The sequence below is a fragment of the Adiantum capillus-veneris genome, chromosome 14, assembly GCF_014529385.1.
Source record: "Adiantum capillus-veneris isolate H3 chromosome 14, ASM1452938v2, whole genome shotgun sequence".
NCBI lineage: Eukaryota > Viridiplantae > Streptophyta > Polypodiopsida > Polypodiales > Pteridaceae > Adiantum > Adiantum capillus-veneris.
In genome coordinates, this window is record NC_140944.1 from 133595692 (window position 1) to 133618388 (window position 22697).

Below are 22697 nucleotides of genomic sequence, written 5' to 3' on the forward strand. Positions count from 1 at the left end.
GGCTGGTGCATTAGTCAAGCCAAAAGGCATGACAATGTATTCGTAAAGACCAAATGTAGTACGAAATGCGGTCTTTACAATGTCTTGATCAACTATCCTTATTTGATGATAGCCACTTTTTAGGTCAATCCTACTGAAGTAGGTCGATCCTTGTAGCTTATCAAATAGGTCTTCTACCCGTGGAACGGGAAACCTATTCTTGATAGTGATCCTATTTAGTGCTCTATAGTCGACACACATACGATATGTGCCGTCTTTCTTTTGCACTAATAGCACAGGTGAGCAAAATGGAGATGAGCTAGGCCTAACCATGCCCTTCTCAACTAACTCATGCACTTGCCGCATAATCTCCTCTTGTTGAGCTTGAGAAACTCTATAAGGAGGTTTGTTAGGCGGTGAACTTCCTGGAAGAAGTTCAATTGCATGGTCGTCATTACCTCGTTTAGGAGGTAGCTCACAAGGGATGTCGTCAATAAAGACATCTTGAAACCCCTTGAGAAAATTGGATAACTCTAATTCCTTTTGGTTGCTTTTATTTTCTTTTGCTAAAGCATTAGGTTCATTTTGAGAATCTTTAACAAAAATCATGTACACGGAAATAGAGCTCTTTATTGACTTGTTGAAAGCTGGTGTATGTACAATGGGGATGGTGTTACCCATCTCCTTAGCATCTATATACATGTCCTTTTCCCTGAACTTAAAGGAGATTCTCCTTTCAGGAAATTTAACATGGGCAGCCAGGCGGTCAAACCATGGTGCCCCTAGGATTACATCCTCATGCTTGAGAGGAGAGATAAAGAAGTCCTCTTTGTCCACATAGCCTTGGACATGAAGCCTCAATTTCCCGATTAAGGGAGTGACTGAAGCTTCTTGCCCCTTGAAGGCACTGTCTGCGGGTAGGATATCTCCCATCTCGTAGGATTGTATGCCTAGCTTGGTGGCTAACTCCATAGATATGAAATTGTGAGTAGAACCAGGGTCAAAGAGAATAAAAGCATCATGTTCTCTTACCTTTCCCCAAGCATGGCATAGAGGAGATCCTTTGTGGTGAGTTTGGTGAATCTCCTCCTCTTGGATTTCAACCAAAGAAGCTCTAGGAGGATCTTGGCGGTTGTTCTTTTGGGGACAAGCGCGGTACGCATGCCCTTGTTCGCCGCACTTGAAACACCGGTTATCTTTACGATAACGCTCAAGCTCTTCAGGAGAGAGTTTATTCTTTCCTTTGTAAACTCCCTTCTCTTTAGCTTTGTTGGAAGTGCCCTTAGGAGACTTTTGGACATTGTCCTTCCCCTTAGGCTCATTGGAACCCTTGTTTTCCGGGGGCTTATTATTTCTTTTACCCCCCGTTTGGAAATTGATTCGCGAGGCCACCATAGTATGGTGTATTACCGCCGATATGGTACGTGGCCTTTGGGAGTTGACATACTCCGCCATTTCTTCGGTTAAGCCCGCACAAAATTGTTGCTTTTGCTCTCCAAAATCCAACTTTTTGAAGACAGTGGCTTTGAGTTGTAGGTCCCAAAACTTGTCTACATATTTGTGGATGGATTCATTGGGAGAGAGCTTTAAGCTTCGCCATTCGGTGAGTACTTTGTCTTTGGCATCGGTGGCCAAAAACTGCTTCATAATGGAAGCTCTTAAAGCCTTCCATGTTCGTGGAGCTTCACCGTTGGCTCGTAGGCTAGACCACCATTGTCTGGCGGACTTTTGAAAGTGCATAGCTACATGGCGTAGCTTAGAGGACTCCGTGAAGCCCTCATCTCCAAACGCCGCATCGAATTGCTGGATAAAGGCCAAAACTTTGTCTGTAGCACCGAAGGTGCCATCATAGGTAAGGAAAGAGATGCTCTTCCCTCCCTCTTTGAATTTCTTCAGCTTGGACGACCTCTTCCATGCGGCATAGGATTTCCTATGGCCTCTTCTTTTTGATGGTTCAAAAGTTGCACCATCACTTTCTTCAGAAGATGAAGAATTTGAAGAAGGTGGAGAAGAGGGTGACCTCTTTCTCGCCTTTTTCTTGTCTTGATCTTTGTCGTCTTCACCATAGCTTTCATAAGAGGAAGAGGATGAAGAAGATGGAGAAGAGGGTGTCCTCTTTCTCGCCTTTTTCTTCTCTTGCTTTTTATCATCCCTCTTTGAATTATGGCGTGGAGAAGAGTGTGATGGTCTTCTCCGCTTTGGTGGTGATGGAGAGCGTTTAGCCCGCCGTCTTCGTGGAGCCATCTCCGCCGAGGTGGCGGGAGACTCGCTTCTTTCTCGTTCCTTCGGTGGAGGCTCTTGAGTTCTCCTTTGGGAAGGAGATGCATCATCAAGAAGTAAGTTCTTGAGCCCTTCATATGGATTCTCTTCTTCTTCCGAATCGGAGAGAGACCTCTTTTGGTAGTCTCACAAGGAGGCTTCCTAGGTGTTCTCTCGTCATGGTGATGAGCTTGGAGAATCCCGTGAGCACGGAGCTGCCGTTGCACTTCACTTTGGAGAGATGGATTGCCCATGGCTTGTTGAAGCCTAGAAACAAGATAGTTAACAAGCATTGAAGCATCATTAGTAGCTTGCTCATGAGCAAAATCAAAGTTATCAACATTAATTTCACTCTCTTTACTATTGTCAGCCATTCTAACAACTTTTAGGTGTAAACTTTTTAGGTGTACTTTGGCACTTCAAGCCCTAGTTGCTACTCCTCTTTACCCCTTTAGAAAAAGCACTCAAGCTACTGTACCCGCGGCTCGAATACCATTAATTGCAAGGAATAGAAGAGAGGGTCTTTCGACACCAAAACAGCACCGGCTCCTGTCAAGCTTCTAATAGCTCAATAGTGGTTAAGCCGTAGGCAAGCCCCGTAGGACTCCACTATTAAGACCATAGCTCTCGACGGTGATGCCCCGTTAACTGCACAAAGGCAGGCGCACTGCAAGGCTGAAAAATCCCTATTCTACTTACTCACAGGCAATTAATAATACCAACCATTTGTAGCTAGCTTGAGGACCTCCCTTCTTGAGCAAGAAAAGAGAAACCTTGAGCTCTGATACCAATGTAACATTTAATGGCCTAAAATCTTATGTGTAGCGGAAATTAGCATGAACATAGTGGGCATTTCATTAGAATAGATTCCTAATGAGAATTACAAGAGTGCTTGGGTGGAGAGAGCAACAAAAAGCATAACACCTAGTTAGATAGCATCGACAATACTTTCAAAAGAGAGAGCAATTAAGCTATTGACAACAGTTGAGGACCGGATTTGCATGGAGCCGGTCCCCCCTCCAAAAGGCTTTGTATTATGGTTTCTCCCATCAAGAGAGACATTGTACAATACAATTCTTTGTGTTCCTTCAAGACTAGCTAGTGCAATGAAGATGGAAGCTTCATACACCAAGCAAAACACTTAATCAAACACAACTTGAATTATCCCCGTTCTCAGACCCAAGACCTCACACACCTTCGAAGATGGTGAGAGCTAGCAGGGTATGAGAGTAGATTGAGAGAAAAAGAAGTATCTTACGAGAAAGATGTACATCTCCTCACATAATCACTCATATTAGCATAGCTTAGTAATTAGCTTGGTAGAGAAGATGAGCATGCATTGAAGCTTGGCTCTTGGTTGGATTTGCATCCACATGCCAAGAGAGTGTTGATGTAGGCTTCTATCTCACAAGCTTGGAGTAGGTGATGAGCTCTCCATTAAAGCTTGGGAGGAGATAGAGTATTCTTCCTTCACACATGGTCAAGTGTGAGTGTGTGTGTGTCAATGCCAAGCAAAAATCAGCCCCCCCTCTCTCTTGGGCGAGCCCTAGCTGCTAATTAGGTCTGGCTTTTGCCTCATTGGACCTCCCCAGGTCAAGCCAATAGGAATTAAGCAGCATAAGTGATAGCCTTCTGACATGTGTCCCCTTTCCCCTTTTGTGAGAGCTTTAGGTAATTAAATAATTAAACTAAACTCTCATTGGACCCCTTTGCCTCCTGGCCAATAGGAATCAGGCAAGCCATGGGGCTCCTGAATGCTCATTGGACCCCTTGGGAGACTGCCCAATAGTCTTCTAGGAGACTTAATTCTCATTGGTTTCTTTTATTAAATGTTTTTAAATTAATTAAACTAGATTTACTCTAGCTTAATTCTCATTGGTCCACTTCAAGGGTCTTCCAATAGGAATTGGGCACACCTTGTGGGCATCTGGCCTAGGGAGCTGACATGTGTCCCTCATTCCCTTTGTGTAAAGGGAGCCTGTGTGTGTGTATGTGTGGCTTTCTCTCTCATCCCCTAGCTTTGGGGCTCGCCCCCTCCCATGTAGGGATGTGCAAAGACTTTTTAGGGCACACACTAAGCATCCAATTTTCCCTAGGGTTGACCTTTGGACACAACCTTTGAATTTTGGAACCTTAGCATTTTGGAAGTCTTAATGGGCTGAACCTTAGGGTCTTTTTGGCCCATTGTTTCACATGGCTCTTTTGCAGATGGCCCCCCCTTTGGATCCCTATTTTCCCTCCTTTGGATCCCTACTGTGGCCGGTCTGCTAGCTTAACCAATATTCTAGCTTTTTCTCCCTTGGCACTTCCCCACATTAAATGATCAGTTTAATATGAGAAAATCATTTAGGAGAATTAGATATTGATTATTATGACACATGCTCCATGGCTCCTTTTGAATCCAAAGGCCCAAAGGGAACTAAGAAAACATGTATATAGTATCTGTATTGAGCGTGACTATAGAAACTTTGATGATAGGTCCGTAGAATGGCAAAAATGCAACTTTTTTGTACCTTTTTTTTGCCCAAAAAAAAATTAGTGAGGTAAAAGAAACCATATGTTTTGGTCACCAACCCATTGAGGTTAACGGGGCATTTTATCTCATGTCCTACAAAAATCCCCACTCTTATTTATATGCAATCAACCGTAAGAAATTGTTGTTTTGGGCAAAATGCACTGGTCCATCAACTTTGGAGGCTTGTAGTGACCAAGGGATGAGAAAAATTACAAGTTTCTCATTTTTCCCATATGTAGTAGTTATTGAACTATAAGCTCATGAAAGGATTTTTCAAAATGAGTGGATCTACTATGGTTTTGGAAATTTTTCCCAAAACCCTGAAAGGACACTTTTATGTCCTGTTAGGTTACCATTCTAGTGTTAAAGGAATTCAACTCTTGGATAAAGGTGATCTGATTAAAGCTCCGTTCAATATGAACTTCCTTGATGACAAAAAATGCAGTTCGAATACATGTCTATATGTAAGAACAAAAGGTTGATGACCTTCAGTGAAAATAATGCTGACTATTACACTGAAACAATGTGGAATGTGTTCAAACCTTACCTTAAGTGTGCTTGCAGATTTTTAGATCCTAAAGCTACTTGCGAGTCGAGCATCATTTGGTTTGCCCATGCCATTTGGTATGCCCTCAATAATCTGCCTAGTATCTTTCCTGACAAAGCAGAAGAATTTCATCTCTCCCTCTTTTGATCATGGCTTGGTGGACAAGCTAAAGAGCTGGTCTTGGCTCAAATCGCCTTTATTCAGTACAGATCAATTATGCGTTGTCGTGCTGTGACACGTATATAGTGGTAACGCATGCTACAAGATCTATCTTGTAACTTTTTAGATACATAATTACATTTCCTATAATGTACATATGCATATTTAAGTATAATAATAAGCCTTGTATCTCATCCTATTATTTTTCTCAAGGGTAACCTATCCTTACTTTACCATCAGAAAATACTATGGGAAAAGCTCAATAGCTCCGCCTCTTTAACTTGGGGCAAAAAGCATTGATTCTTTATTTCTACTATCTCATTATCATCTCACACACTAGCTAGATCCTATATCTAGGGTAAACTCCAATATATATATATATATATTCTATGTATTTTTTATACTTTTCTTATATTTCTTTTTAAATAGCTACTAGGAGGGAATCAAATCCTAGTGGGACACTAGGTGGCATGATTTCAAAGATACACTTATTTTAATGCATTATTGCAAGCATGATTACAAAACTTTGTCAAGGAGCAATGTCATGCTTTCATATGGCATGAACTGTCCTTTGGAATTAAATGAAAGTCTAGGCTAAGGGGACCATGGGAAGACTTTTGCTGCCAGAAATGGACCCTATTTTGATGAATTTTTTATACAAGGTTCCAATCCGAATTGGAAAATGATTTTAAAATGAAAATCGTAGCTAATAAGCTGAAGTTTCTGCCCATATTTTTACTTTTTTATTTGGAACCACGGTTGAGGAGATATGATCAAAATACTGGACCCCAGTCTGCCCACATCATGCAGGGACAACTCATTTCCAACTTTTCCAATTCCTATTCACACTGGCTCCTCTCTTCTTGTGTAAACCCTTGGGGGTTCCCTTCACCTATAAAAGGGGACCTCTTCTTCCTTGAAAAAGAACTCAAGCATTCAAGCCATTGATGAGAGGAATTCTTGAGGGAGTGAGTAGTAATGCCTAATTGTACTTAGCCCCATTAACATAAGCCCAAGCCTACACTTTCTCCTAGAGGAAGACTAGCCATTCTTGTACGCTATCCTTGGAAGATCAACTCTAATCAAAGAAGGTGTTGTACTTGGCGCATCAATCAAAGTGGAGTGCTCCCCTCTTCTTCTCTCTCTATCAATAATGGTGCCAAAGGGTTTGTCAAGTAAGATGTGTTCTACATTGATGTTTTCTTGATTTCTTGTTGTTTTCTTTTTCATCTCTAATCCGATATATATATATATATATATATATATATATGTATGTATCTAATCTCATCTCCTTAACCAAACATATCTCTCTCATTCTTAGTAATTCATCCTCTCTGCAAATTCTAGGTTCTCTTTTCTACAGGTACATCTCTCCCCGCAGTATCCTTATTGCCTACGAGCAAGAATAGGGCTTGGGAGGAAAACTTCTCATCTCTTCACTTCTCTCATATCTACATTTCTCACATACTATCCTAAATGAATAACCCACATGATGATCATTTCTATCGCTTTCACTCTGTACGATCTATTAGAATTAACGTATGGATTAGCCGAAAAATACACTTTCAACAACGTATAGTGTTTCTCTTTGGCCCAGAAAGGCTTAATGAAATACTTCTATCACCGGATCCCATCATACTACCTCTCATAGACTATAACTTTTCTTTTGACGTAAGCGTAGTTATCTTGCTATGAACCAAGAGGATTTGTACACACAATTAATCCCAATCACTAGACAAAATATATATATTATGGTAAGCACAAAACTACAATTCCAAAGAACAATTCGTAGCCTATTTGGTCAGTCAAGATTGAATGCCATTAACTCATCTATTAACCCTTTCATATTACCCATGATACGATATGACCATAGCCTTGATGTTTTCATCTTCGTATTGTTTTGACATTCTCTTTTGTGTTCTTTCTTTGTGTGTGTGAGTGCAAGAGAGAAAGAGTGAGTCTTCTTTGATTGCACTTCTTTTCAAACCCTAGTCTTCATGGCATCTATGGTTTAAGTCCTTCATATAGTTTTTGTTGAGTTCTCTCACAAACTCTCATAGCCATAAGCCCGGTGCTTTCCTGGCAAGACCGCAAATTTCTCGACAGCGTGACACTCTCCAGGAACTTGGTTCTGATGAGTGCGTCACACTACTAACCACATATGGAGGATACAAAGGAATCAAAAGCATGGTTGGGCAAATCAATCCTAATATTGATGATGAAGAATCTCGAGTTTCAAAATGCCCCAACACTCTTGTCTCTCTGTCTACGTCTTACACCTCTTTCTTGATTCCCTCCTCGAGTGATTCCGTTTTTGGGAGGGGGAGAGGTAGAAGTTATGTTAGAGGCCGTGGTAGAAACCTACCAATCAGAAATCTTTTGGATATGTAATGTGCAGGTACTGAGGAATGCCTGTGTGGTAGCCTTTACCTACCTTCGAAGGATGAAGCGTGTAATCGAATTTTTGTACATTGCTTGTTTACCAGCAAGATTTTGGATTTCTTTACTCCCTAAGCTATCTTTACAGAATGCCTTAGACATGTTTTTGGATCTAATATATTTCTAAAGGATGTGATGTTTGGTTGGAAATACTTGCCACCTATCAAGAATCTATTTTATTCAAATAAGTTCCACGATATGGATGAGGTTCCTATTTGTTCTTGTCACCTATTTCTGAAGTTTTGTAAGACTTTCACTGATTTTGGCTCACATGTATGTACGTCTAACACTGAAATTATATCGAATACTTTGGTTAGGAACCTCTTGAATAAAGGCTTGAATCATATTCCTCCTTTTCCACTTAATCCTCAACTTGCCTTAGTGGCTCTACTTGAATGCCTGGCCAACTTGGCCTTAAAAATCCAGCTGGAGTCGGATGCTTACATTCTACTGATCTCAACCCTCAAAGAACTTTTTGGAAAAGGATCAGTCTTATGCCGCAAGTATGGCTAAGTACTGATACTACCTGGCTTACGCCTAATATGAAGAAGTCCATTTCTGATGTTAAAGAGAAATGGTTTATTATAGGCCTTGATAAAGCATCGAATACTGCTTCCTTTATATGTAAAAAGTTAGCATTTGAGTCTGCATTTGCTAGACTCAATGGCTTGGATTTTTTTAAAATTGATACCTCTCCGATTTGTACTGCTACACTCGTAAATGAAGAGCTATCAGAATTAGGATATTGTCCTAACACTTTGAAAATTCCTATACTCTTTCCAACGTATAAAAATCATAAACATAAATTTAGATGGATTTCTGACGCATCCAATTGCCTTTTTTCCTTGATTACGAATGACATCACCTGCTGCTTAAATTATATTCTGCTTGAATTAGAAGAAATTTGCACCATCAAGCGTAATGATCTTAAACTATTCAGAAATATAGATTGTTGCCCGTTTTGGATCATAAAAAATGCGGCGGAGTTGACTATTAACCTCTCAGAAAATATTTTTTCTATTTTTACCGCAGACATAACACAATTTTATGAGAATATTCCTCTAAAAGGACTCGATGGTCTGCTTAATACACTTTCTACTCTTATTAAGTTGGCCTTTTCTCACAGAGAGAGATTAGGATATACATGTATCTCAACTAAAAGGCCTATAGGTTGGTTAAAAAAGTCTAATAAATCCTCACCTTTCATCTTCAAAGAAGAAGATTTATATAAATATGTGTCTTGGCTCTTTAACAACACTTGTATCCAAGTAGGAGCTACCTGCTACTACAAGCAGATCTTAGGGATCCCAATGGGTTTTTCGTGCTCTCCGATTATGTGTAATCTCTATCTGTGTCACTTCGAATGCCAATGGCTCTTGAAAATGTTTAGCAACCCAGCCAATACTACGTCACTCTCACACTTTTGTCATTCATTTAGGTTTATGGATGACTTGCGTAGCCTTCACAATCCATTGTTCTTGGAAACACTTAAAGATATTTATCCACCATGTCTTAACATTGAATCGACCTTCTCAGATAGAGTAATATGGCTTGACAAATGGGTCATTTCCAAGACGCACTTTCTGAATATTGAGATTACTCTGACCTCCCAATTCATGGGTAATTTTTATACTCATTTCTTTTGGAAAAGAGAAAATCTCAATCTCATATCTTGTGAATTCACAAAAAGGAAAAGCAATAGACCCTTCAAAAACTCATTACACACCTGTCTAGGTATGCTTTTTCTTATTATGTATGCCTCATCAGAGAGCTTTATTGCTTTTGAAGAAATCATGACTCTTGTCACCAAATTCATTAATAACGTGTTTTCTAAAAGAGACCTTATTGCTTGTATCTGTAATTCCCTAAAAAAACACAACTGGTCTGGACTTAAGTTTGACTTGCAGAATTTGATTAGCCTTCTTGAACCACAATAAGAGGATTAAAAGACTCTAATTTATACTTAAGGTAGTAGGCCCATATTCTATGGGTCTACTACCTATTAGAATATGGTGCCTGGGAAAGGGTGGGCACACACACACACACACACACACACACACACACACACACACACACACACACACACACACACACACACACACACACACACACACACACACACACACACACACACACACACACACACACACACACACAAAACTTCATGTGTCTTGTCTCTTACTTCGCCACTTTATTTAAGATGGAAAAGCCTGATTTCTAGAAAGAAAAAACCCCCTTTTTTTGTTTTTTTCTCCCATACATATCAAGTAAACCTTCCATTACATGATCGCACAAACAACTATCGCAGTAATAGCAGGTGTTTGGACGCTCAGCCAGAGGTAGGATACGGATTGTCAAGACCACACCATACTCTTAGTGCGGGGAGTGCAATTAAAATACCCTCGTAGTGGCTGCCGGCCATATCCACGATACAAAAAATCTTTTGTGGAGGAAGAAACTGTGCTAGCAGATATAATCGTTCAGAAAAACCTTGCTTCTTTGAATGTTCTACATAATAGTATTGTGCCCCTAGGCCCATTCCTTCTGCCGCCATAGCCAGACGGATATTATTCTTAAAATGCTCTCGACCCCAAAGAGTCACCCGCGTCACTCCATCCCTATATGTCCACCACTTAGTCTGAGCAACTGATGTTCCTAATTGCGGAAATAAATGATGTTCATAACGGAGTAGTGTGGTTCTCTTAGTAGACTCATTCGACTGCTAGAGATGGGCAATGGATATTGCTAAAATCTGATAATCACTAGAAGTCATAGCATATGGTGGATGAAAAAACTCTCAGAAGGCTACTCAAGGCCAATTTTGTGCACTCACCCTTTTCAAAAAGATTTCCCGTCTTTTATAGACCTACACTGATACCTATACTCAATGTATATTGCTTCAAAATTCCCAAAATTATTTACTCCCTCACTTTCTCTCACTTGGTAGTGACTGGCAAAATGTCTACTCTCTTAATGTGTCTAATTTACATGGCTTTCTAATTATAGTTGCATTAGAAATATCGGTGTGTACAGATGGTCTTTTCACCCATTGATGTGAACAGTTGTGTGTTTAGTAAATTTGTCTACTGGGCTTTTCGACCACTCGACAGCCGGTAAGAATACTTGGCTATCTACCAACTTGGTTAATAAAGCATATTTGGCTCATTTTTTTTGGGTATGCCTTTTAACTTATTGATTGTTTTATCCTCAGTTACCTTAGGGTAATTTATCCCTTGATGCTCAAATCGGTGTGATGTGTGTAAATATCTCTGCAAAAATGTTCTCTGTAGGTTACTGCCGCATGGCTTTGTCTACATAATAAGAGTGGCTGAGTGTGCATATATTGTGTGGAAGGATCCTACGCTGGTCACTTGCATCCGGATCCTGTGCTGTATATAATCCCTATATAGGGGGTCTTCAATGCCGACCTCGTTGGGCTGTAGTACCTGCTTGATTCTGGCCCATTGTGCTATGGAGTAGCTTCATCTCCTATAAATACCCTGGAAGGTGAGTCTTTATGCTCATTTTTGAAAATTGGGCATATGCACATTTACAAAAAAACTGAATCTAGGCATAATTGTTTCTTGGAACTTGTATACACTACATGAGTATTGAACCTCACTGCAAACTTGAAAAACTTGTTGAGAACCTCACTGAAAAGAATTATAAGTTGAGAACTCACACTTGTGGGGGTTGAACAGTTATGTGTTTAGATTTTGATAAATGCCTTTCTATATTAACCTTGATTACCATAAAGTGCCTTGAAACCTCCCGTGAAGGGCTCTAATAAGCTGGCTTACGTTTGAGTACTTGAAATATCACTGAAAGAAGGGTAAATTCTGTCAATTTTTTGCAATCGTAAGAGTATCTTAATGGTTTCTTTTAAAATGAAAAGAGATTTTAAACCGTGTTGCTTACCTTTGTTGGACACAAAAATACCTCGACTTGCTATAAGGGCTGACAATATTTATTGAACATTATATTGAGCCTCTGCTAAACCAGGTTTGGCTTGATGGTTTTTTAACTTTAAAGTTGTTTACAATTTTTACTTGTGAATATTTTATCTTTAATTGGTTGCTAGAGCCTTAAACCTCATGTGAGGGTCTCAACAGAGATGGCATGGATTGGATAATTGAAAAATTGTCCGTTTTCCAAAGGAGATGCTGCCCAAATTTTTATGTTTCAGAGATTAGTAAACTAGAAGATGGAATAATATGTAAATTCTGGACATTCGCCTGTTGTGGGGATCTTGGCTTACAAGGGTACCTCATAACATAGAAGTAAGAAGATTTTCACTGTGTTCGAGTAGGAATTGATAAACATACACGGTCTTAAAAAAATATATCCAAAATGCGGTTCATTTTATCTTATCATATATCTAATCTCTACTTAGCTGTTAGTTTTTTTGTAATTTTGGACACCGATAACAAGGGGAAGGAGTCATTGACACCTGTCTTCCCAAGTAATGCCAATACTGACATACTTGTGTGCTTGGATGGTGCAGGTAAGAGGCTCCTTCCTTGGGATTACGAAAAAAATTGCAGTAATAGTTGGAGATTATCCAGTGTTTGGTTTTATTTTTAACAATGTATAGATGGTACTTGTAAACACATCTTTGATAAGTATATATATGCGTAATGTGTACAATTGTTATCAATACATCCAGTCTAAATGTTGTCAATTTTACATTCTTGTCTTTGTTATTTTTTTTTACTATAAAGACATATTTGTATGTATTTATGTAACCCTTGTCTGTTCTCTAATCCCATTGTATGGTTCAATAGTTTGTTAAATCAAACTGTTGTTAGATAATCAATCATTAAAAAAAAAAAAAAACACACACACACACACACACACACACAAGTTTTGCATTGAGTAAGTCGGTGAATTTAGTTGCACTTGAGCCGCGGTTGTACACGCGTGAGGTGACAAAGTTGGCAAAAATGCGGCTACACGTTCAAAGGCAAGCAGCTTGTCCACGTGTGGAAGTGTCCAACGTTAGAGAAATTTTTAAGCCCAATAATAAAGTAGTATAGATGTATTGCATTGACGTTTATCAATGATGGTCAATCTTGTGTCCAAATTGAGTTCTAATTTATCTCTCTCCTTTTACTTCTATTTTTGTTTATGGATTGTCCGACTGTGGTATTGAGGTTTTGGAGTTTTATTTTTATTTTTTGTTTTGGGGGGGGGGGGGGGGGGGGGGGAATAACTTGCCCTCCAATGCTCATATGAGGGGGAGTCTTTGGAGAAAATCTCTCCTAGCCCCCCCCCCCCCCTTAGAGTTCACAGATGCCCCTCGGGGTAACTCGCAACCAATTACCAACCGCTGCAAGCATTTGTGGTGGTGGCAGGGGCATCTGGAAACTCAAGTGGCCATTTGGGGGGCCTAGGAGACATTGTCTCCAGAGCCCTGTTCTCATATGAGCATAGGAGGACAAGGTTCCCCCACCATTTCATTATGGGATGGGTTCCCGAGAGAGCGAGAGAGAGAGAGAGAGAGAGAGAGAGAGAGAGAGAGAGAGAGAGAGAGGAGGAGGGGGGGGGAGTAATAACTTGCCCTTCAGTGCTCATATGAGGGGGATCCGTTGGAGAAAATCTCTCCTAGGAGCCCCCCTAGAGTTCACAGATGCCCCTAGGGGTAACTTGCAACCAATTACTAACCCCTGTAAGCATCTGTGGTAGGGGCATCTGGCAACTTGAGAGGTCACTTGGAGGGCCTAGGAGACATTGTCTCCAGAGTCCTGTTCTCATAAGAGCACGGGAGTGCAAGATCCCCCTGCCATTTCATTATGGGATGGTTTCCCTTGAGAGAGAGGGAAAAGGGGGAGGGGGGGGGGGGGGGGGGGGGGGGGGCGGGGCGGGGTAAGTAATAACTTGCCCTCACATGCCCAAAGGAGGGGGAGCCTTTGGAGAAAATCTCTCCTAGGACCACCCCCCCCCCCCCCCCCCCCCCCCCCTAAAGTTCACAGATGCCCCTAGGGGTAACTTGCAACCAATTATCAACCCTCGCAAGCATTTGTGGCAAGGGCATCTGACAACTCGAGAGGCCATTTGGGGGGCCTAGGAGACATTGTCTCCAGAGGCTTGTCCTCATATGAGCATGGGAGGGCAAGGTTCCCCCACCGTGTCACTATGGGATGGGTTCCCTCTTGAGAGGAGATCTATGGCCCAAATAGGCATCACGGAGTGGCTTTGGTCTACGTTGTTTGATCAAATTAGTGAATTGGGGGTGGGGGGGGGGGAGTAAACTAAGGTAGTGTACATCCATTGTGCCATCATAGACACCTACACACAATAGCATGGTGGTAGCGTACTAAGGTAGTGTACACCCATTGTGCCATCATAGACACCTGCACGCAATAGCATGGTGCTAAGGCATTCGTGGGGAAACCATGAGACCTTGCGTGGTGATGCAAGGGTAAAAAACTAGGAGTGTGAACTAGGGCCACCATTTTTGAGCCATAGTTCACTCCTAGTTCACTAATGCGATAAGATTATAGAGAACAAAGCCACATTGCATGGCCTAATCTAGGCCCTAATCCCCCCAAAACACACCACGCACTCCATAGTACAAGAAGCACAATTGTGAGACAATTTGAAGACTAAAATGAAAGTACAAGATAATTTTTAAATTCCACGTTTGAAATTACAAGAGAATTTAGGCTTGGTCAAGGCTTGGCACGTCACCCCTCACGTGAACATCCTCCAAGCCAGTAGCCTGCATAACTCTTACACTAAGGCTATGGTCACGTGAGGCTTAGTTTTCGGTTCTTTTTGCCGACCATATCTGACGTTTGCTAGCTTTTGATAGTTGTTGACCGGCTTTGTTCTCTAACTATGCCTAAAAAGGTATAGTCACAAAACTCTTCCCGATCACTACCGATCAACACCAAGTTTCTCTCTCCTGCTTGCACATATTCTTCATCTCTCTACCTGTTGTTGACGGTGGATGTTCTGAGCTCTTGTCAGAGACTTCCGAGGCTTAGTTCTAACTAAGCCTCGCGTGACCATGCCCTAAACAATACCTGACCACAAAAGTGAGTCATAAAAGTCAAAGTAGCAAGTGTTCTATGTAGAAGGTATACAATCTAGGAGGCTTGTGAAATTGTGGATAAGTTGAGGATGCGGCTCATAGACTTCAAAAAGGAGACACCAAAGGCCCCCACAAGGAGTGAAGTCCTTGTGAATTATGGCCATGGAATGAACGTGCCGCTTTCCAAGATCCCTAGCGACAATTGTCATCCAATATAGTGACCGACAACTACACAAAAAGCATTGGAGCCTCTTTAAGAAAATGGTTGATTTCCCTTGTGTAAGTAGCAGAGTACGTCACATGGCACCCACAACGATTGTGGTGCGGCGGAATCAACACTCTATGCTTGTCAATATATGTGCTAATGTAGTCAAGGATTGGTTGATTGACAGCGGAACTGAAACTAATTGTAACATTGCTGTCAAGGTGGTGAGAAAACTACCCTCAAACCCCTCCCCCCCCCCCCCTCTCTCTCTCTCTCTCTCTCTCTCTCTGTGCATTGTTCCTCAGTCAGCCCCTCAGTTGCATGAATCCTACGCCTATCAACATCACACGTATGTTTTGTGGTGCCTACAATTCAAGTGCGAATCACCAACTTCTAGCCTCTAGTATGTATCAATTGAAGCATGAGGGTGTCTCTCAAATGCAAGAGCGCACACAAAGAGAGAGAGAGAGAGAGAGAGAGAGAGAGAGAGAGAGAGAGAGAGAGACCATCACAGATTCGCAACCATGTGTGACCTTAGTTCTTCTAAGAAACTGAGCAATGAAATGTAGGGCTCTAGTGCATAGAGGAGCTTGTGACCTACACTCTCTTCGGTGGCAGGGTTCTTATCATAAAAAATGACTATACTCTATACTCTCTCTCTCTCTCTCTCTCTCTCTCTCTCTCTCTCCCCCCCCCCCCCCCCCCCCCCCCCCCCCCCCCCCCCCCCCCCCCCCACCCCACCCACTCCGGCACAATATCATGGGCTGGGAGTGTTTTATTTGTAGATCGAGAGACACAGAGAGGGGGCACTATAGGAGCTGACAACATAAAGGGGATTACAAATGAGATAGATAATGGATTTCTTTTAGAGATTCACCCCACCACTTACTACCACACAACACAACTCACACTGAAAAGAGCCAAGAGCCTAAGAGATAGCTAGAGAAAGATAGTGCACTCGTTTTCAAGAGCCAATACTCCACCATAGAGAAGTGGTAGAGATCACACATCGATACCACCGAGAGATGGAGGCAAGGATCACCAAACTTTGAGTGGGCCTTGATAGAGTATTTAGGGAATTCTTCGCCCCAACTTCACTTTATCCCCCATCGACACACAATGAAGATAGCTGCATATGTTCCTTGTACATACCCGATGCATGTAGTGATGCATTACTTCTAGTGAGCAAGCTCCATCTCGCCTCATTTCCCCACCATACCTTTGTTGTAGTTATACCATTGTACACCATGGATTGTACCACCTCTCACAGTCGCTTCTAGCTCCCCTAGCTAGTAGTTAGAAGTTTTCTTGCCTTTTCAAGTTCACTATTCATTTGATGTTGTTTTTGATAGTGAGCTCCTCAAGCGTAGGTAATTGCATATCGAGGAATTCCCTCACTCCACATCTCTAGAAACAAATCACAGCTTCCTCCCCTACCCTCTTGGACATATGCCATGATCAATGTGTCCCAAGGGAAAATGCTTCGGATAGGGAGTTCTCAAGCATAGGTGAAGGTGATTGCATTTGAAGGGATGCCCTCACTTTGTATATGCTAAAGAAAATCCAAAGCCTCCTCGTCTTGCGCCTCTTGTGCTCATGCCACAATTAATGCAATTTAGGAGAGGAAATTCTGGATGTAAGGCTCCTACGTGAAGTGCACGTGCGAGAGCGTGTGTGTGTGTGTGTGCAGCAATGGAGAAGAGAGGAGACACAGGTTTGGGTGGACTCCAAACACAATAGTGTTAGGGTTATGAGTCCTTATTCTTTTATGTAGAATGAATGGTTAGTGTTAGTTCCCGGGAGTCTTTGGCCGCCCAACACTTAGGCGCGGCACATTGGGCTTTACCACCCCAACAACCTCCCACTTAAAGGACAATGTGCCTTTAAGCTGGGGTGACAATGTATATAGACATACAATACAGGTAGACAATGACCATGATCATCTACCCAATGCCGATGAGTGCGCGACAATGTGCAAAACTCTCTGAAGGTAAGCCCTTTGTGAGCAAATTAGCAAGATTCTAAGTGGTGTGAATCTTGGCAAGCTGCAATCACTTGTCCTCAAGTACCTCATGAATGAAGTGATACTTCACATCCACATGCTTTGTCTTTGCATGAAACACTAGATTCTTTGCCAATTGTATAGCACTTTGGTTATCACAATGTAACACATGCATCTCAACATTGATTCCCAAGTCTCCCACTAGCCAACCTAGCCATATAGCTTCCTTGCAAGCTTCTGAAGCTGCAACATATTCAGCCTCTGTAGTAGACAAGGTAGCACAATCTTGCAAACGAGATCGCCATGAAACTGCACCTCCAGTGAATTCAAAAACATAGCTTGAAGAGGACCTTCTCTTGTCCAAGTCTTCTACATAATGTGCATCCGTGTAACCCATTACACATGCTTCCTTTCTTCCAAAGCAAATGCACATGTCTTTTGTACCATTCAAATATCACATAACCCCTTTCACTACCTCCCAATGTTTCTTGCATGGATTTGCGAGTACAACATAGTAAGGGGGAGAACTTAGAGCTGAGAAAACTGCCTCTTTCTCACTCTTAGGTCTCTCGCTCTAATTGACTCCCGCTCCTTCTTGACCATGTATGCCCAAGAGCCCGTAGCGACATTATGCCATCATAACATTGGTATGAGAGATTCGTTCGATTTTAGGGGTAGCCGAGCACGTGAAGCGGGCTCGGTGCACCTTAGCTCTATTTGTTATTATCTAGAAGGTGTGGATAAGTCTGGCGTATGGAGCTAAGAGGACAAGTAATCTCCGGCTATGAGGAAGAAGAGGGGAGCTCAGGAGCTCCATAGCTTAGGTTTGGAAAAGGGGGCTTGCTCTTTATCTATTTTCTTTCTTGCACTCTAGGAAATCCTTGATTCACACCCATAATCTCTCTCTCTCTCTCTCTCTCTCTCTCTCTCTCTCTCTCTCTTGAATAACAGGTCTTGAGTTCAACTCTCCTCGTCGAATAGGTCGTTAAGGTCTGTTGGAATAGTTTTCTACGACGTTAAAATTCTCTTCTTCATCTTCTTTTCTCTCTCTCTCTCTCTCTCTCTCTCTCTCTCTCTCTCTCTCATAGACAATGGAGAGCGAGTACAACATAGTAAGGGGGAGAACTTAGAGCCTAGACAACTGCCTCTTTCTCACTCCCGCTCTAAGATCCCGCTCCTTCTTGACCATGTGTGCCCAAGAGCCATTGGCTGCTCGTTGCCACTATCTCCCCCACTGAATTGGTAGCTCCTCCAATACCCTGTAGCATAGCAAGATGTCAGCCATGGTAGCACCCAGACACCATTCAACTCTTGTTGCACCTGTTGTGGTGCAGCACCCAACCACCATTTTTTGTCCCGTCCAACACCGCCCAGTGCTTCTTGCCGCCATCGCAGTTGTGTGGTCTGCACTCACCGCGCCTACCTGTAGGAACTTGCTAGCACCACCCTAAACCTCTGGCAGTGGAGGAGGAGAAACGTTAACATCCATGGAAGCTGAGGTGCCATGCACTATGGGACAATCCTGCCCCTGTACTTGGCTATCTACTTGACTGCCAGCTACACCATGTCGAAGTGCTTTAAAGGGGGTTTGCAGCAGCTACCGTTGTCATTTGACAGTGCATAGTTGGACGGACAAAAGTTGATGGCCGAGATGATGATGGATTTTCCACCAAGAAAGCACCACTCTGACTGAATATCGCTCCCGCATGCCAGCTCAAAACATCCCCTGCATGTGCCACCCCCATTGAAGAGCATTGTGCTCAATGCTATCGTGTTGGTGTCGTAGCCCTGACTGTATAGATTGCCATACCCACACGCTCCAACTGCGACACAATGTTCACCACGACATTAATCACAACCCCATTCACATGTTTACCAGCCTGCAGGTGTATATCAATATCAACAAATACTGCTGCTTACCCATTGTGCCCAATGTGTTGCTGCCTCCATAGAACGTGGCGTGTACCTCCTGCCAAGCGTCAAGCCCACAAGAGATCCACTGAGCTACCACCCAACATACCAAGCTGACCACCACGGTCCTTAGGTTGTCGAGAGACCTTCTCTGATGCATCGTTCACGCGAGCTTCTCAGCTCAAACAAAATGGCGCAACCAGTTTTGTAGCCAAGGCAATTCAGATCATGGCAATTGTGGGTGCTCCTCACCGAAAAGAGAGAGAGAGACATGTACGTGCGCAGGTCAAGGAAATATAACTAACTCACTCACTCACTCACTCACAGCGACACAAAGCAATGGCCTCGTTGTCACCTTCGGCCACCAGCACTGCAGGCCGTGCGAAACTCTCGAAGGCTGCACCGTCGCACGTTTTCTTTGATGATAATAAAGCATCCCTCTCACTCTGAGAACCAGCGCACTCTATTCTAATTTCTCCCTCTCTTCAATCTGCACGGTGCCTCGCTCTGTTTGCGCAGGGCACACTGGTGACTACTTGAAGGTGCCGACACACGGGGGCTGTTGCCTCGCTGGGTGGCCGAGGACTGCAAGGCGCACAGACCGGAACACTCCTGGAGTCCTCGGATCAAGCAAATTGCACCATGCGGAAAAAAGGATGACCCCCCCTTTTATTATAGTATAGATATAGATAATAAAGCATCCCTCTCACTCTCTGAGAACCAGCGCACTCTATTCTAATTTCTCCCTCTCTTCAATCTGCACGGTGCCTCGCTCTGTTTGCGCAGGGCACACTGGTGACTACTTGAAGGTGCTGACACACGGGGGTTGTTGCCTCGCTGGGTGGCCGAGGACTGCAGGGTGCACAGATCGGAACACTCCTGGAGTCCTCGGATCAAGCAAATTGCACCATGTGGCAAAAGGGGGAGGGATTCTATTATAGTATAGATATAATGGTTATGATAACCTCAATTTGCTACAGTGTCTCCAAGTGGTTTTTTGGACATTATCTTTTATGTTTTTGAAATATATTGTAGTGTAGATAGTTTATTGTAATAATTTTTTTAAGAAACATAATAACTTATTATGATAACAAATGTTTAAAAAAATTTAGTCACTTTCTTGTTTTCTCTCACAAAAAAACCTTTTATTATTAAATTCTTATGATAGCCTTATGTAGGCCATAGTGAGATTTCACCTTGTTTCTTCATTATTTGGAGAAAGCATTTGGTCTCCGACTCAGTGAGTGTGCTTTGTGCCACTACCAATGCTGCGCTAATCAATCCCGCCTCACACCCTCTTGATATCACGCTTCTATCACTCGGTGAATCCCTTAGGGATACCGTGGCACTTCACTAGGAGGTGAAGATTAAAGTTGAGCATCCCACACCGCTTCCACGACCTGCTATAACCACACTCGGCCCTACCTCTTCCATCCTCCTTGACGAAAAGATGCACAACGCTGAAGATGACCACAAGAAGGAGGTACTTTTTTAGTTGTGATTAGGGTTTGGCTGTTATTCTCATGAATAAATCTTCTTACATATCTTCTTATGCATGTGGTGGAGTTGGAAGAGTGTGTAGGAGAAGGTGGTGACGATAGGATTGCTGACATTGGGTGACAGTTGTCATTGGGGCACTTCCTTGGAAAGCTGCTCGTCGATGCCATGGCCATAATCCACAACGACTACACTCCTTGTGGGTATTTTGTTGCCTCCTTTTTGAAGTCTATGAGCCACATCCTGTGTTTATCCACAATTTCACAAGCCTCCCAAATTGCATACCTTGTACATAGAACACTTTCTACTTTGACTTTTACGACTCACTCTCGTGGTCGTGTATTGTGTGGTGTAGGAGTTAGTTAAGCTATTGGCTTGGAGGATGTTCACCAAGTTGCCCAAAGCATCCGAAAGAAAGAGCTCCCAAATGCTGAGGGGCAACGTGCTAAGGCCTAGCTTCTCTTGTAATTTCAAACATGGAATAAAAAAAATCTCTGTACTTTCAATTTAGTCTTCAAATTGTGTCACAAATTTGTACTCATTTTCTTCTTGTACTCGCCTATGGAGTGCACCGTATGTTTTGTTGGTGGTGGGGAGGGGACTTGTTGCTATATATCACAAGGTCCCACAACGGGGATCGATCAGGCGATGCAGTGTGGCTTTGTTCTTTGTCATCTTATTGTATTACACTACAAGAGGCTCTTCATATTAGCGACGCTCACACAGCGACGCTCAAAAAAAAAAATTCCCGGCGTCGTTATGAGCGTCGCTATAAGCGTCGCTATGAGCGTCGCAAATTTACAAAGAAATTTGCGACGCTCATAGCGACGCTTATAGCGACGCTCATAGCGACGCCAGCTGGGGTAAAAAAAATAACCGAGCGCGCCCAAAAACTCAGATCTCAGATCTGAGTTTTTCGGCGCCCTCAAGCAAAGAGCAGGTAACGCTCTCCCTCACTCTCTCTCTCTCTCTCTCTCTCTCTCTCTTTTTCTTTTACGCACACACACACACACACACACGAGGAGAGGAAGGAGAGCCAGGTATGCTCCTTCCCTCTCCTCATTCTCATGTTCCCTTCCCCTCTTTCTCTCTCCCTCTCTCTCTCTCTCACACACACACACATACACACACACACATAGTGTTTTTGAGAGAGAGAGAGAGAGAGAGAGAGAGAGAGAGCGAGAGAGAGTGCAAAAACGCACACACATACATAAACAAAGAATGCACACACACATTGAGAGAGAAAGAGAGAGAGAGAGAGAGCATGCATAAACAAAAAACGCACGCATTGAGAGAGGAAAAGAGAGAGAGAACATGCATAAACAAAAAACGCACACATTGAGAGAGGAAAAGAGAAAGAAAACATGCATACGATCCAAAAAAACGCACACACATTGAGAGAGAAAGAAAGAGAAACTAAGGGAGCGTCGTAGGAAACTAATTAAAATTAAAAGACCTAAAGATCTAGCCGACGAGGAGTTGAACTGAAGACCTATTATTCAAGAGAGAAATGGCATAATCAATCTATCATACTTGGCATGGGTGATAGAAAGGTTATACCATTTATCTCTTTTTATTGGCACACACATCCACACACGCGCACACACACAGGAAGAAGAGAGTTATAACGTCGTAGGAAACTATCTTAAAAGACGTTAAAGATTAGGTTATATGTAGACTTACATTAAATTAAATTTAGGTTTATTTTTAACTAGATTTACGTTTATTTAAGCTAGATTTAGATTTACGTTATATTAGATTAGATGCGGGTCTCCATAGACTACGATGCCTGCATGAAGCGGGTGAAGACAGCCCTCAATGGAATATAGGGTATTGCTGCCTTCACTCATGGTGGGCTCCGTCGATCCAAAAGTACTGGTGAAATGTCTTCAGAAGATAGGGAAGAAGGTGGATCTTCAGGGCGGCAAGAGTCACTACATCCCCGACACAATGACCATCTAAACAACCTCTAGTCATTAGACTTACGTTAAATTAGATTTAGCTTTATTTTTAGTTAGATTTACGTTTATTTAGATTTACGCTTATTTACGTTAGATCGAGTCCACGCAAGAATTACTTACGGTTTAGGGTTTAGAGTTAGACGAACAGTGAAAAGATCTACTGTGAAAAGATGTTAAGATGAAGTGA

The 22697-nt window shown here is 42.5% G+C and overlaps 1 pseudogene; it reads right to left on the minus strand.

Moving 5' to 3' along the window:
- Positions 1-18698: 18698 nt before the first annotated feature.
- On the minus strand, positions 18699-19212 carry LOC147443167 (expansin-A4 pseudogene; annotated as a pseudogene).
- Between the last annotated feature and the right edge of the window lie 3485 nt (positions 19213-22697).